Source organism: Polypterus senegalus, chromosome 16 (genome assembly GCF_016835505.1).
Source record: "Polypterus senegalus isolate Bchr_013 chromosome 16, ASM1683550v1, whole genome shotgun sequence".
Taxonomy (NCBI): Eukaryota; Metazoa; Chordata; class Cladistia; order Polypteriformes; family Polypteridae; genus Polypterus; species Polypterus senegalus.
The window spans coordinates 24071264-24086864 of record NC_053169.1 but is presented as its reverse complement, the minus strand read 5'-3'; the positions used below and the strand labels follow the sequence as shown (position 1 = coordinate 24086864).

Below are 15601 nucleotides of genomic sequence, written 5' to 3'. Positions count from 1 at the left end.
TATATATATACTGTAAATTACTTTGCCCACAAAATCTGAAGGGCAAGTCACCCTAGCACAAAGCAATTTGTTAGCAAAAATGTGATATGTTGCATTTTCTGATTCAGCCCATTTTCACATCAAGGACTAGTTAAGGTAGTGATGCAGAGTTATGCTTATTTACTCAGACAATGCTTTGTCTTGGGTGGCACAGTAGTGCTGTCTGTAATATTAGTTTTTATTTATTTGTGGGGGGGTTTTTTTGCCTATATTAGGGGGTTCTAATCATGAAGAATCCCCTTCTGGTATTATTTTCATGTTTTGCCTTAAAATTTAAAAGTTGACTTTTAGTAAATTATTACTCTTTTTTTATTCATTCAATGTGGTATTGATGGTCATGTGTCTTCAAGTATCATGCTGATGGTGTTATGGAAGTTACCCTATAAATACAGCTGTAATTGCGCCATGCATTATTATCCCTTGGTATATGCAAGAACCTTGCAGTGATCATTAGCTTCATTTCCTTGTATGGCCTAAGCTTTAGGAATTTGTGTTCTGCTTACGACCCCTTTTTTTGACTATGAGTTTTGATTTTTGTCTTGTCCTTTGATTCTGGTCACTCGTTTTTTTGTCCTGGTTCATTCAGTACTCTGACCCATGCTTGTCAGAGTAGCACAATTTCTCACTTCTCAGTGATTTCCTGGTTGTCTTAATGCTCACATTAATCCTCGGCACTCCTATTTGTCCATAACACTTCCTCTCAGATCCTACATGCTGGGTTAGAATCCTGTCTGTGGTTGTAATCGGTTAGAAGTCTGCACAATCTTAGGGTCTCTGTGCTTGCTTTTCTCTGGGTACTCCCGTTTTCCTCCAGCTTCCCAAAGGCATGCAAGTTACATTAACTGGCCATTCTACGTTGGTTCTGTGTAAATGATCTGCACAGCTTTATGCAATGAATTAACAATCTTGTGGTTTGCAAAGACAAATAATATTAAGTCTGCCAAACTAAGTTCAATACATGTTTACTCAAACCATCCTTCCATTTTCTAAAACTGCTTTTTATTAGCAGTGTTATAAGGAAGTGGAAATTATCACAGGCATTGGGAGCAACAGCTTCATATGTTATAGTATAAATGATAAAGAAAAAGATCACAACAATTTTCACTAAGCAAAAAAGTAACCAAATCTTTCATACAATGAAAGAACTCTAACTAAATGTTCCTTAATAAATAGTAAGCAGACTAACTTGCTACATAAATACACAGGTTCAATAATGAACAGATAAATGGTTCAGACTGGAGCACTTCTTTGACATTTGAAAATTGGTTTGGTGTGAGGTGTTTAAAAACAGTCTAAAATTGTTGTAATTCATGTTTGTAAAAATAACACACAAAGTCAGACGATTCTGTCTTCTGAATTAGAAGGACTAAATGGTGCCTTGTAACAGGCATGGACAGGACACCGTTTAAAAAAGTAACTGCTATGAGAACCTGCAGCAGTGCGAAAAAGTCACTTCAGGTTTTCTTTCCATTCAGCTATTTTCAGTTTAGTGTCTTATGATACTGAATCATTGGGGTGCTTCTGGTTTGCCAGATGAATGAGGAATTTCCCAAGTCATTAATAAAGTTAAGGCATATAGGGAAGAACAAAGCAACACCTGAATGCCAATTTTTTTCTCTCCAAAGCAAAAGTCACACCATTCACGATCCTTGTGCACTTCCTTTTCATAGATGACCCTTCTGGTTGGCAAAATAACCATCGGCTAATATTATTGTGCTCCTTTCATATTGCATATCTTTTAACATTCATTAAAAGTTACAGGCCGGAGGAATGGTAATGGATAATTTGAAAGGTAAACGTCTATGGCATTGTGCCTGTTTCACATTTGTGTAGAATCTCATCTCTCTCTATAGAATTGTCTTCACAGGTAGCTACAGCCTTTCCCAGTAACAAACGGGGAGTGTCTGAATTACAGGGCACTCTCACATAAACAGTCAAGAAGGGGATAAGTGATCAGGAGAAAAATAGTTACTACTATAAAAAGTCGAGAGTAGTCTCCCTCGTATACAGTACTCAGATATGGGCATGGATATTTGAGGAGTAAACCAAAAGACAACGATTATATTTTAATATTATATACATTAAAGAACCATCATCAACAAATCAAATCCAATTAATAATATATTGAACAATTCTCTAAAAGTAATGTTGAATAAATTGGACTCTGCAGCTGCATGAATAAAAGGTAGAGTACCACTTCTGTTTAATGGAAATTGGCCAAAAGTTGATAAAAATCTAAGTTTTGTACCTAATACTTGTATGCAAAATTTGAGTTTCTGTATTACATCTTGCCAGAAGAAGGGGCCTGAGTTGCCTCGAAAGCTTGCATATTGTAATCTTTTTAGTTAGCCAATAAAAGGTGTCATTCATAATGGCTAACACGGTACAACAACCTAGTACTATTGACCTAACTGAAAGCATACTCACGTTATCGTGCTTACATACACACATACACACACAGACACGCAGACATAATTCCAAATATGGTATTTTTCAGACACAAGGAGGTCTAAAACATTGAGATTCATCAAAATCTCGACATCGAATCTTTGGATGATTACAATACTTTCCCTATATTTTGTATAGAAGAAAGTAAAAAGTATTTGGGGCAACAATAAGGTGTATTATAATATACATTCATTAAATCTTTATGTATACTAGAAAGATGACTTGCAATTAAAATACAATGTAAGAGAGTGTGCAAAGATTCGATTTTAGATAAATAAATGAAAATCTGAATAAAACGGACATCAAAAGTGTTAGGATCTTGATATACTTATATATTTATCATCGGCAGTGTTTAACCTGTTACATAGAATGATGGGTGGAGTGGTGGCTCTAAGGCTAGGGATCTGCACTGGCAATTGGAAGGTTGCCGGTTTGAATCCCGTAAATGCCAAAAGGTACTCTGCTAGGTTGGGTCCTTGAGCAAGGCCCTAAACCAGCAAATGCTCCGTCCTGAGTATGACGTTACTCTGCATCCAGCCCTGCATGTAGGCCCTCCAACCTGCACAAAAAAAACTAGGGGGCAGAACTGGCACTCCAGCTATCATGAAAAACCTCACACTGTTCCACTCCATCTGAACTAGTGTGGTGTTGAGGTGTCACCCGCTGCATGGCTGCACTCGGGTCCTAATCTGGGATCCTGAGTTGGTTTGTTGTGTGGTGGGTGAGGCAATGCGCTGTATCAGCGCATACTCATAACCTCCTCTCCTCAGAGTAAAATCCTTCCACACTCTTTGGTGAAACCTGGCTCTTAAATGCGATTGCAGTAGCAGTAGTATATAAGGTACAGATAATAAAATCAAAATAAAATTTACTTTATCATTGTTTGGGAGATACTTAAACACTAGTTTATTAACAGTTCTGGCTTTGGTGTCAGCCTATTGCATGAAACAACGTACATTCTATTTATCAATAATTTAGTTGTCTTGTACCAGATTTTCTCAGCCGTCATTGCCCATGCCTGAATGTGAATTAACCCAATAAGTTGCAGCATTTAACCTTCAAACGTGTTCTGTTGCTTGCTAGCTATTTAACAAATAGCAAGCTTTCATAAGGTCTGCACATCACTGAAGTGATGACAAATGCTGTCAGTTAGTTGGCTGCATGTGCATGCAGACTGAAGTGAAGACCCGCATTACTGCACAACCCGACTTAATTTCTTACAGCCCAGGGCATAGTGTTAGTGCTGCATACAGAAGCAGGTGTTTGACAAACAATAATTACTGTAGATTCTGTAAAAATGTGAAAATCCATGGCTGTTTATTTGCTGTAATATCGCTTTAAGGGTTTTAACATATAAGCTGTGATTAAGGTACCTGAAGGTTAACATGTCACTCATGCACCAGTGTCAAAGGACAATAATATGACATTCGCAAACAAGCACAGAAGTTATAAGAGGCATAAAAATCAAACAACCAGAAAACTTTGTTCCTTGTGATATTTAAAAATTTGGTGTTAGTTTCTGAGTTTTACTGAACTTAAACTACACTTGATTAACACCTGACCTGACACATATTGAGGTGACAATCACAGTGGACCCAAATTTGTGCTCTGTGGTGTGGAAATGTCACTTTAATCTTGTCTCTGCTTAACTGGATGGGACCTTCAGAAGATGGAAGGAGGTGTGATGAATAACTCAGCCCCATTCTGTCCTCCATACTGAATAACACCTAAATATTGAAAATGATTCAACTCTCATCAAGGAGCTTAAAATAGTAAAACTTAACAACACTGTTATCATCCAGTTCTATACCCAGCTCACTCAAAATGTGCCAATTTACAGACGTCAGTCACTCAAGCTGAAAGTTTATGTGATGTGAGTGGAAAATGTAAGTAACTCCTGGACAGACTCACACATACATGGAGGAATGTGCCAACTCCAAACCCAGAGTGTCTGTTCTGAGATTCAAACCAAGTCTCCTGCAGCTATGAAGTGAAAAACCTGACCACAGATTTACTGTGCCACACCCCTGTGGGAAACTCGGGATCAACAATTGATTTTTTCAGCTAATGCACTTAATCCTACTGAACCTCAGGAATTCACACCTTCATTCTGAATTTCAAACCTTACGTTTCATCTGCATGGACACACTTTTCAAACTAAAAATGTTCCACAACAGCCAGCATTTAAAATGACAAAATTCAGCATATTTGACTGTTTCAAAGAGTAATCATTTCTTGAAACTGGCAACACCACTAGGCTACATTAATCTTTAATTACGCACAGAGGAACTTATATTAAATGTACTGGTTTCAAGGTGAACCGAGCAGCAGCACAGTGGTTAGTGCTGCTGCCTCAAATGTGTAATTGACAAAGATTAAAATCCTGAACGCAGCTACTGTCTCTTGTGGAGCTTTCAACTTCGTCTTCTATCTCTGTCTGATGTTCCCCAGGTACTCTTGTTTTTCTCCCACATTTCAAAACAATGGTGGTGGTTTGCCTTAAATGGTGTAGTGCTCAGTGTAGGTGTTTGTGTGTTGTCAATATGTGGACGCTAGGTGGAGCTGTTTCCCTTTTTTTCCCGCAACAGACGGACACAGGACACAGGTAAAAACACCCAGAAGTTAATTTTTTCTTTTAAATAGTGCCCTTCAAACACCACAGCCACCATTAAACAGGCAAGAAAACACTAATCTATACTAATAAAAGGCAAAGCCCTCACTGACTCACTGACTGACTCACTCACTCACTGACTCACTTATCACTAATTCTCCAAGTTCCCGTGTAGGTAGAAGGCTGAAATTTGGCAGGCTCATTCCTTACAGCTTACTTACAAAAGTTAAGCAGGTTTAATTTCGAAATTCTACACGTAACGGTCATAACGGTCGATAACGGTCGACAACGTCCGCCATGTTGAACTTTCTTATTTATGGCCCCATCTTCACGAAATTTGGTAGGCGGCTTCCCGGCGCTAACCAAAACCGATGTGCGTATTTATTTCGGTGGTATGACGCCATTGTCGGCCGCCATATTGAATTTTACACACGTCACTAATTCTCCAACTTCCCGTGTAGGTAGAAGGCTGAAATTTGGCAGGCCCATTCCTTACAGCTTACTTACAAAAGTTAAGCAGGTTTCATTTCGAAATTGTCCGTGTAACGGTCATAACGGTCAACAACGTCCGCCATGTTGAACTTTCTTATTTACGGCCCCATCTTCACGAAATTTGGTAGGTGGCTTCCTTAGCTAACCGAAACCAATGTACGTGCTTATTTCGGTGGTATGACGCCACTGTTAGCCGCCATATTGAATTTTCCAACATCACTAATTTTCCAAATTCCCGTATAGGTAGAAGGCTGAAATTTGGCAGGCTCATTCCTTACAGCTTACTTACAAAAGTTAAGCAGGTTTCATTTCGAAATTCTACTCGTAATGGTCATAACGGTCAACATCGTCCGCCATGTTGAACTTTCTTATTTATGGCCCCATCTTCTCGATATTTGGTAGGAGGCTTCCCTCCAATAACTGAAATCAATGTACGTACTTATTTCGGTAGTATGATGCCACTGTCGGCCGCCATATTGAACTTTTCAACAGTCTTTGTTACTTATGGGCCCATCTTCAAGAAATTCTATCGATCAAAGAACTGTCACTTACCGAGTGGTTTCCATGCCTGGAGATACCACCTACCTTTTCAATTCTCTTTGTTGCATATTGCACGGCCATATCAGGCTCACTCTTGATATCCGGAGAAACATTCTGTCTTATGTATTGAATGACTGGGACAGGTTCAAGGTGTGGACTGATGACGGTACAGGAGATAATTATACTACACAGGAGCACTAGAAGAGTGAAATGCTTAAGCCCTTCACCTATGGTTCTGCATGTGAGTTGATGGCTGCCGCTGAATTGTTTGGTTGTCGCTTTCAAGTGTACGAAATGGCCAAATATTTTACACCTTTCGACAACCGCCAATGCCTCTTAAACATCTTAGATTCACAGGTGACGATTTCAGTAGTGGACACTTTGATGTTTATGAATGTTTAAACTCTCAAAAGCTGGATGTGATTTTATCGATAAAACCGGTTGTGTGCTTACAACGCTTGACAGATGTCAAATGTCACTTCAACACAACAAATCCTGTAAATACTGTCGTAATTGAAACAAACCATGAAACTCAAACCGATTATGACAGCAGCAATCCAAGCTCTGAGATTTGAGACAAGATTACTGTTCACATGGCCAACTGTAAGTTACATGCTCAAGAGTAAGTTCAGCGCACAGCTTGGTCATGTTACAACCGGAGGGCCGAACTGACAACATGGTATACAAAGAGATCCTTAACAAATAATTATTGGCATATTGTCCCACAGTTTAAAAAGGTTTAATTTTCTTCTTAATAAAAATTAGAATGCAGTACTTCACCGCTGCGAAGCGCGGGTATTTTGCTAGTAACAATAATATTTAAACGCAAATCTCTACTCCACACTCCCTAGCAAGCTGTGTCCTATTCCTCCCGAATCCAGCTCATTTGCTAAGTTCACAGCAGTCCTTTATATAGTCCTTGACCCAGAAGTGCTTCTGTCCTTCCACCCACGTGACTTGTTAGCACTTCCGGGGCAGATGGTGAACTGGCTTTTTCTTCAGCACGGAAGTACTTCGGAGCTTCCATTCTTGTGATTTGTGAATACTTATGGTCTATAAATTAGGCATTGCTCCTCTGGTCCTTTCACTGCTCCCCCTGGTGGCACCCACGGTACCCAACAGGGCTGAGAAACCAAACTCCAAGTCCCAGGATGCCCTGCGGGACTCCGGGGCACCGCTACACTCCATAGGAGCTGCAATCTAACGTTTTGGGGGAGGCAGTGTCCAAAAGTAGCTGCCTCCCCCCATCCTTCCATCCTCAGGGCACCCCGGCCATCTATCACAGTGTGTATGTGTGACCTGCTGTGCACGTGGACTACTGGCCTACTCGAGGTTGGTTAGTGTCCAGTGTTAGTATGACAGCCTCCACAATCCTGAAATGGATTAACAGACTTTGAAAATGGATGGATGGTCTTAAGGCTCTAAAAACAGTAAATGAACTTTGAGAAAAAGTAATCTTGCTTCCACTGCACACTGTAAAAAAATGTCTTGCTCATTTTACAGTGTAACACTGTCAAATAGTGAAGGTAAAGAAGTGAAAATGGTAAAGCTGTCTTTCAGGAACACATAAGCACTGAAGTGAAATATAGTTTTTTTACATTGTTAACCCATTAAACTTTTCTTGTTTTTTGGTGCTGTGATTACCATATTTTCAAAGAAAAAGAGTTAAATGCCATCAGACAGGGAATCGTGTTATACCTTCCATTTTACTGCACCAGAATGTTCAAAGAAAGGTTGCTGTTTGTTGACCGGGTGTGGTTTGCTCTAACACACCTCTTTGTAGCCTGGAGACCAAAACTGTACACAATACTCCACATGAGGCCTCACCAGTGTGTTATAAACCTCCCTGGACTTGTACTCTACGTGTCAGGGCGTTATATAACCTCACATTCTGTTAGCCTTCTTAATTGCTTCTGAACGCTGTCTGGCAGTCCACTACGACTCCTAAATTCTTCTCATAAGGAATTCTCTCAATTTTCAGACCTCCCACTTTACATTCAAACCTAACATTTTGACTTCCTATGTATAATACGTTACGTACATTAAATTCCATCTGCCACAAATCTGCCCAAGTCTGCATGTTGTCAAAGTCCCTCTGTAATGATTTAACATATTCCAAATTATCACCCAATCCACCTATCTTGGTATCATCTGTAGACTTAATCAGCTTGTTACTTACAGTATATTCCTAGTCAAATCATTTCTATATATTAAGAATAGCAATGCCTCCTGCTAGACACCACTCTTAACTTCAGCCAATTCTGATTGTGTTCCTCGCACCATCATCTTCTGCTTCCTGTGTCTGAGCCAGTTCTGCACCCATCTACACCCCACGCCCAGAACTGTCACTTCTTTTAGTTTGATGCCCAACCACTCATGTCACCCCTTATCAAATGTTTTCTGAAAGTCCAGATACGTAATATCTTACACTCCACTATGATCATATCCTTCTGTTGCTTCCTCACTGAATTTGAAGAGTAGAGAGAGAACCTGAAGGGACCTTTTTTAATTACAGTGAGGGACTTCGGCAGCTACCTACAGAGCTTCAGCGTCTGGTATCTGCTCTTCAGAGATCCAAAAACTTGTAGACAAATGACAGATACTGTAGCTTGGAATGTAAAACATAACGTTTCTGCCAAAACTGCACAATCATGTTCATTGTCACAGGCGTTTTTGCTTTGTAGTATGCAAAGTTTAGTTTATTTTTAATTATACTTTGTATTTTGCTTCTTTGTTCACTAATTTATCCAATACAATATATCGAAGGTGGTCGGTCTTATTCAATAAAGTGTGTACTTTGTTATTATTTCTCATCCAATAAAGCTTTATCTTCTTCCTCATTAGCACACCAGTGAAGAGATTCATATTTACACACCTTTAAAGATGTCTTAGGATTTTAAACTCTTGCTCAAGTGGTGTATGGGGGCACTGAAAGCTGCAGCCTTCTACTTCACCTTCCAGAACTGCAAAACATTGTTTGAGCAAACAGCTCAGTAGTAGTTAAACCTCATTCTGGCATATCTGCAACTTTCCAGAGTCTGTACTTGTTGTTTTAAATCAGTTACAAAAATGTTTTACTATGTTGTCATTTCCTGGTGATTCTATTAGTTTTTAATTTTATATCAGCCGGTTCAAAATGCTGCTGCTAGACTAACAGACTGTTCAAAATATTATGACCACATTTCTCTCATCTGGCTAGACTAGACTGGCTTTGTCTGTCTGCTTCAGAATCCTGCACTAAATGTTGGGACTCACCTTTCAAGTTCTGAAGTTCAATACCCAGACACTCATGACCCCAACGCAGTGCGTAAACCAGAGTGACCGCTGCAGTCGTATAAAGCAGTAGTTCAGCTTTGTGTCAACCATATCTTTAAACACACTACGTAGAATAATAAAAAGTCATTACAAAGCTCGCAACAAGTGAAAGTATTGCAATGTGCATGAATTTAGTGTTTCTTTCCTGACTTAGCCCACAGTTAGCTAAAAACGAACATCAAGCATCTGTCCTGCAGAGCCAGTTTAACACACTCTTATCACTCCTATTCTTTTTGCTTATTACAGAGTGTGACACAGAGGCACATTTAAAAATTTACCTGGTTTGAAAATATTAATGCATAATTTTCATTTTTTAAATAAAGAAACATGAGACTGATTTTTTTTTTAAAGGCCATGTTCACAATATGAGCCAGCCTTAGTGCTGCCGGTATTTGGTGTAAGGACACTAGTTGGAGGCCCCAAGTATGGTGTAGCATTCATTTTCTAATCAGGAAGAAGTGAAAAATGTCAAGTAAACCTGACAATCATAAATTAGCTACTTAGACATAAATGTATTATTATTTTACAAACAGCTTGATGAATGATTTACTGTGCAACTAATCTTAAATAAGGCAGACAGCGGCACAATGGTTTAGCTTGAGGTTGTGGGTTCAAATCCTGACACTGTGTGACCCTGAGCAAGTCACATCACCCGCCTGTGCTCTAATTGGAAAAAACAAAAATAAATGTAACCAACTGTATCTCAAACGTTGTAAATCACTTTCGATAAAAGTGTCAGCCAAATAAGTAAATGTAAATCACACATTTCAATAAATTATATGATTGGTTTTATTTCCATCTTTCTCATCTATTTGTGAGTACAAAAGTGAACCATCGGCAATCCAAATGATTTAACTGAAGTACCCAGTGTTCCCCAGGTATATGTGTAGAACGGGTTAAAGAAAAAAAAGCAAAGATTTATGTGTCTTATAAACAGGGACCCTCTTGTTATTGCTAGATGCCACATCAATCACCCACACTGCCTCACTATCAATGTCTCTGGCCATATGAGTTGAGAATTTGTTCTTTTTGGGTCAGATTGGATTTCAGTACTGAGGTAACTCCTTGCTGGGTTGTAACCATGAAAGCTGTCAGGTCTGACTCATCTTCTGTAAAGGTGGATAGTTCACAGTGCTTAAATTATTAAGAAAAGCAGACAAAGCAGGAGTTAAACAACAACACTTTGATTCTCTTTTGTGTTGGGCTGCACTTCCACTCTCGATCAGGCCACTTCAAACAACACAAAAGTGTATAATACTCCTTTTTATATTACAGTAGATCAAAGCAGCATGTGGCGTTGCCTAGGTAAGTAATGTCAAGTACTGGTCATTTTGTCTGCTAGTCTGACTTCAGTTTGTTTGGATGTTCCATTTGCTCTGAGCCAGCAGGTGGCACTGGTGCACAAAAAGTAGCACAAAAAAAAAAAAACAATGGTACCCTCAGGGTCAAAATTTTGAGTAGTTTATCTTGTCTGCATGGTCCTAATTAGCAATAAGTCAAAATTTAGTTCAAATCTGTCAAAGGGTGTACGATTGCATAGGGATCACACAGACAGACATTCTATTAGATAGATAGATAGATAGATAGATAGATAGATAGATAGATAGATAGATAGATAGATAGATAGAAACACACCAAAGTCTAGAAATAAAGAACAGACAGACAGACAGACAGGCAGATAGATAGATAGATAGATAGATAGATAGATAGATAGATAGATAGATAGATAGATAGATAGATAGATAGATAGATAGAAACACACCAAAGTCTAGAAATAACGAAATAACAAACACATTAGTATTTCCATACAACGTGCATGGTTAAAGCAGTATGTACAATGTAATAGTTAAAAAAGAAAGAATTAAATTATTATAATTAATTATTTAACAGAACACTTTTAACTTAAACTTTACTTGACTTGCTTTGATTTGAGCAAACTAAAAAAAAAACAAAAAAACAATAGCTAACTTATTCTATATTTCCATACAGACTAAGTCTTTGGACAATGTATTGCCACAAGTCAGAGTACAGAAGGTCATGTGTTTTTAAATAAATTAAAAGATAACAGCTTTTGTAGTTGGAAATGGAGATTAACCAAGCCCCACCCGGACCCTCCTCCCACCAAGTCACAAAGGCAGCTGGACAACGGAGCTGTTGGTGCATTTTGGGCTGTATGGTTGCATGGTATACTGGTACTGGAAAAGTAAGGAAAAAAACAAATCTTAAAATGGTACAGTACTAGCATTTCATGATTTTCGGTACAGAAAGTAAACGTCAGCTTTCCTCTCACTCCATGTCCCCCCACACTTGTGTTTACACTCTCTATTTCAGTTGTGAAAAAACATCCCATTCGTAAACTTCACAAAATCAATCAAATCTTCATGTGGCAGACCCCATCCAATGGCTTTGACGTGATCAGGACTTCACTGGGAACAAACGTTTACATCATAACTTCACGGCTATCAAGAAGGAATCGGAGTGTAGTGTGGTGCAATGTTGTGGTGCACCAGGGAGGCTGAAGTAAGACAGGGGGATTTGGAGTTATCCGTTATTTGTTTTGGAACCGCTTTGGTACCGGTACTGAGGTCTGCAAGTGGTCATCGATAAAGTCAAGACTTTAGTACTGATCCAACATTACCAGGCTGACATTGTTTCAGTTAATGCTGGGTACAAATCCTAGGAATATGAAGACACGGGTAAACCCATCAAGTCGTAATCATGAGCTTCGCTCTCCCTCTTTGTATGAGTAATGAGCATATCATTTAATGACACTCAAGGTGAGGGATAAACACTGTTAAGCTGGCCTTATTCACACTCATCCTTTTGGTACAGAACATATTCCATTAGGTCCTTCTGAAGAATATATTCTTGAAAAAAGCTCATGTTGGGTCTGAATCAGCAATGTGACTATGCACATAAAATAAGCAATCCAATTTATATATCAGGTAAGATCATTATTTGTAAATAAGTAAATGAACTGCTATCTTTGTGCTGTCATTATAACATTATTTACTCCTTCAAGGGGTGCACAACATGCCTATTCATATATTTTCTAATAATAAATATATACACATGTATTTATTCTGAACACTGCAGGGACATTTTACTTTGTTTTATTATTAAAGTACGATTTGAAAAGTTCATGATTTGTAACAACTAAACTTTAATGCTCAAGCACTGTAAGCCAAACAAGAATCACAAAGATAAACAACAGAAAGGTCCGGAAAGGAAAATGAGATGTGCGTGAGGAAAACTGCAGTAAGTGAACTCTGAATAATGAATAACTTCCTTGAGTTTTTTTTAAGACTGCCAGCTGTTAATTAGAGGAAAGTTTATGTAAGGAATGCACATTAAGAATGCCATACGTTACAATAATCTCTTGTAAAAAGCTGTCACATTGATTTAAGACAATCAATTCCTGCTGATAGTCCATCTTTATTTCTTAAAACAATATATCAACTAAAAATAAAGCAGTTCAGTAAATCCAGTAACTAACTGAGAAAGGGTTTCATTCACTACTATCCAAATATTCATTTTTTAACTGCCACTTCTACTTTAGGCCCACAGGCTGAGGTGTATCAGCCCATCACTGGACATAGTCATGATCCCATACACACTCACTCATGCTAGGCCAATTAGGGCTACCGAGTACACTGAAGTTCTTATAGGAGGAAAATAACTGAAAGAAACAAGGCAGCAGCACTAACCACTGAGCCACTGTGCCACCCATTATTTAAAAACGCTAACATGAAATTGCTAACAGCTCCAAAAATACTGGTTAATGTCACTGATGCATGCAAAATTCCACTCTGAACAAAAGTAATGATAAGGTAACTTTCATAAAAAAAAAAAAAAAAAAGTTTGGTAACAGCTCTACTGTAATTATTTAAAGTACAGAAATGTCAATTTCTCCCATGTGGACTATGCTGTACAAACCTTTTCCACCAAAGTAACGACCTGTACTGGTTGATCTGATTTTGTTAGATTTGTATTGTTCCTGGAATATCATCAAAGATGTTCCAGGACACTCACTGGCCTTTAACCAATCAGCTTTAAAGTGAGTATCTTCATATTAAAAATTAGGAACTACACGCACAAAAGCACAATCATTTAATTGAATTTAAGTTTTTTAAAAAAGTTATGTTTAAAATGTAAATGATCAAAGGATTTGTCCATCTAAGCTTGGAGGGGGTATGCAAACATTTTTGTGAATTACAAAACAAAGCTTTCTTATTGTCTGCCTTTTCTGAAAGCTCCAGTTTTATAATGTCAGATGTTCACTTTAAAGTTGACTGGTTGATAAGCTATGGGACAATAAAAAGAGATTTTTAGACACTTTGTGCAATTCTACTGCTGAAAATAGGCTAGGCAGTACAACACCTGTTAAGAGTTATCAAGCAGTCAGTGGTGCTGTATCCCGTTGCCCCATTGTCCCGTGCGTGCTGCTGTGATCTCCTGACACCACACCATTTGCCATAACCCTCTGACACAATAAACTGACTGCCTGAAGCAACTGGTAGACTGGTCCTACCAGAATTTCACCACAATGCTCTGATTTTTCTAAGTCAAATATGATGCTGTGTACAAAACAAGTCTTGCTTTATTTTTGTTCTTAATCTGTCTAACAGTCATTAAATTCACCCTGCATTTACTGTTGCAATCAACTGCTTTACACTTGCTTAGCTGTTTCTATTCTGATAATGGAAAATACAGTCACACTGAACATTTAGGATCTGTACCTGAATTAATTAACTCAGTCCAAAACAGTGAAACATTGGACACATTTTGTATTGTTCCTAACGGCTGGGGAAAAAAAGTTGCCTTTTAACTGTCCATCAGCTTTTTCTTGAATAAGATAATGTCACAAAAATCAATATACAGTAGTCCTTGGATTACGCAACAGTAATCAGGAAAGACAGTTCAAATAATGTTGTTCATATTGCAGAGCAATGACTTCTAATCCCTTCAGAGAGAACATACCATAATGTTTAATATGTATCCAGAAAGATACATGTGCACTCTAAAAAAGAAACTGACGCAAAATACAAAAAAAAAGTGAACAAGACTTGAAGCAATATTTAAAAATGGAGAAGAAATTGAGGAAAGAATACATACACAAGCACAAGCAGTGAGCAGTGTGTAGTAAAAATAACAATTAATTAACATTCCTGTAGGATTTATACATATAAGACATCCCTGCACAAAATTCAACCACATAAGAGAGTTTGTTTGTGGCAAGACAAGGGCACATGGACATAATATTAAAAACAAGACTCAGTCAAAATTAGACTCGACACAATTATATATAATAAACTGCTACGGTCTGTCCATCTGTCATGTGATTATTCACAAACTACTAGTGCTAGAACCTTGACCTTGCCTTTAACTGTAAGATTATGACTTGATCCATTTTGAAAATTCAAAAAAATATGTGTCTTGGCAAAGTGAGTGCACAAACAAGTAACAAGTCAGGAAGAAAAAAGAAAAGCAGCGACATCTGCTGAGCACCAACCAGATTGCAGAAGCCGTTTACTTGACAATAATCACCATAATCAGAAGAAGGAAAAAAAAAAATGAACAGAGTCATCTGTGGATGATCAAGCACATCACATAAGGCAATTAAGTGAAGCAGAATGAAAAAGAACAAGCTGACAAGACAATGAACCACACTGAAATGCAAAATATAATCCTGAATAAAGACCAACTGGGCAGCGGACAAATGCGGTGGCTCACAGGCATTCAAGACGAAGTCCAGGATAGAGAATGCAAGAAAGCCCAGGGACACAAATGCATGGTGACAACCGAGGATATTGTCAAATCTGACCTCTGGTTTTATTTGGCCTTTTGCTTTAGGACCAGGCTCCACATGTTTCACTAGTAAGTACTGTAAAATGATAGAAGCTTAATTATTTTGAACCAAATTCCTCCATTAGATTTTGCTTTTGTACAGGTAACTACATATACTGTGCTATTGTGCCATGGTTAAAATTTTAACTTCATGTTTTTGGTAGACGTACACATTTTTAGCATCCCTGAATGCGATCTGTTTACACTGCATGGGTTTGTCCGAATGTGTTGTTCTAATAATTGCAGCTTGCTCTGTCCACAATGCACTATCTTGCCTGTTCTCCTTTCCTTACATCAAATTCATGCCGG

General features: G+C 38.2%; 1 protein-coding gene across 2 annotated transcripts in view; it reads right to left on the bottom strand.

Annotated features, from left to right (window-relative positions):
* Nucleotides 1-15601, bottom strand: part of rin2 (Ras and Rab interactor 2) — a 213659-nt gene that overhangs the window by 141038 nt on the left and 57020 nt on the right. The gene's annotated exons all lie outside the window — the stretch shown is intronic.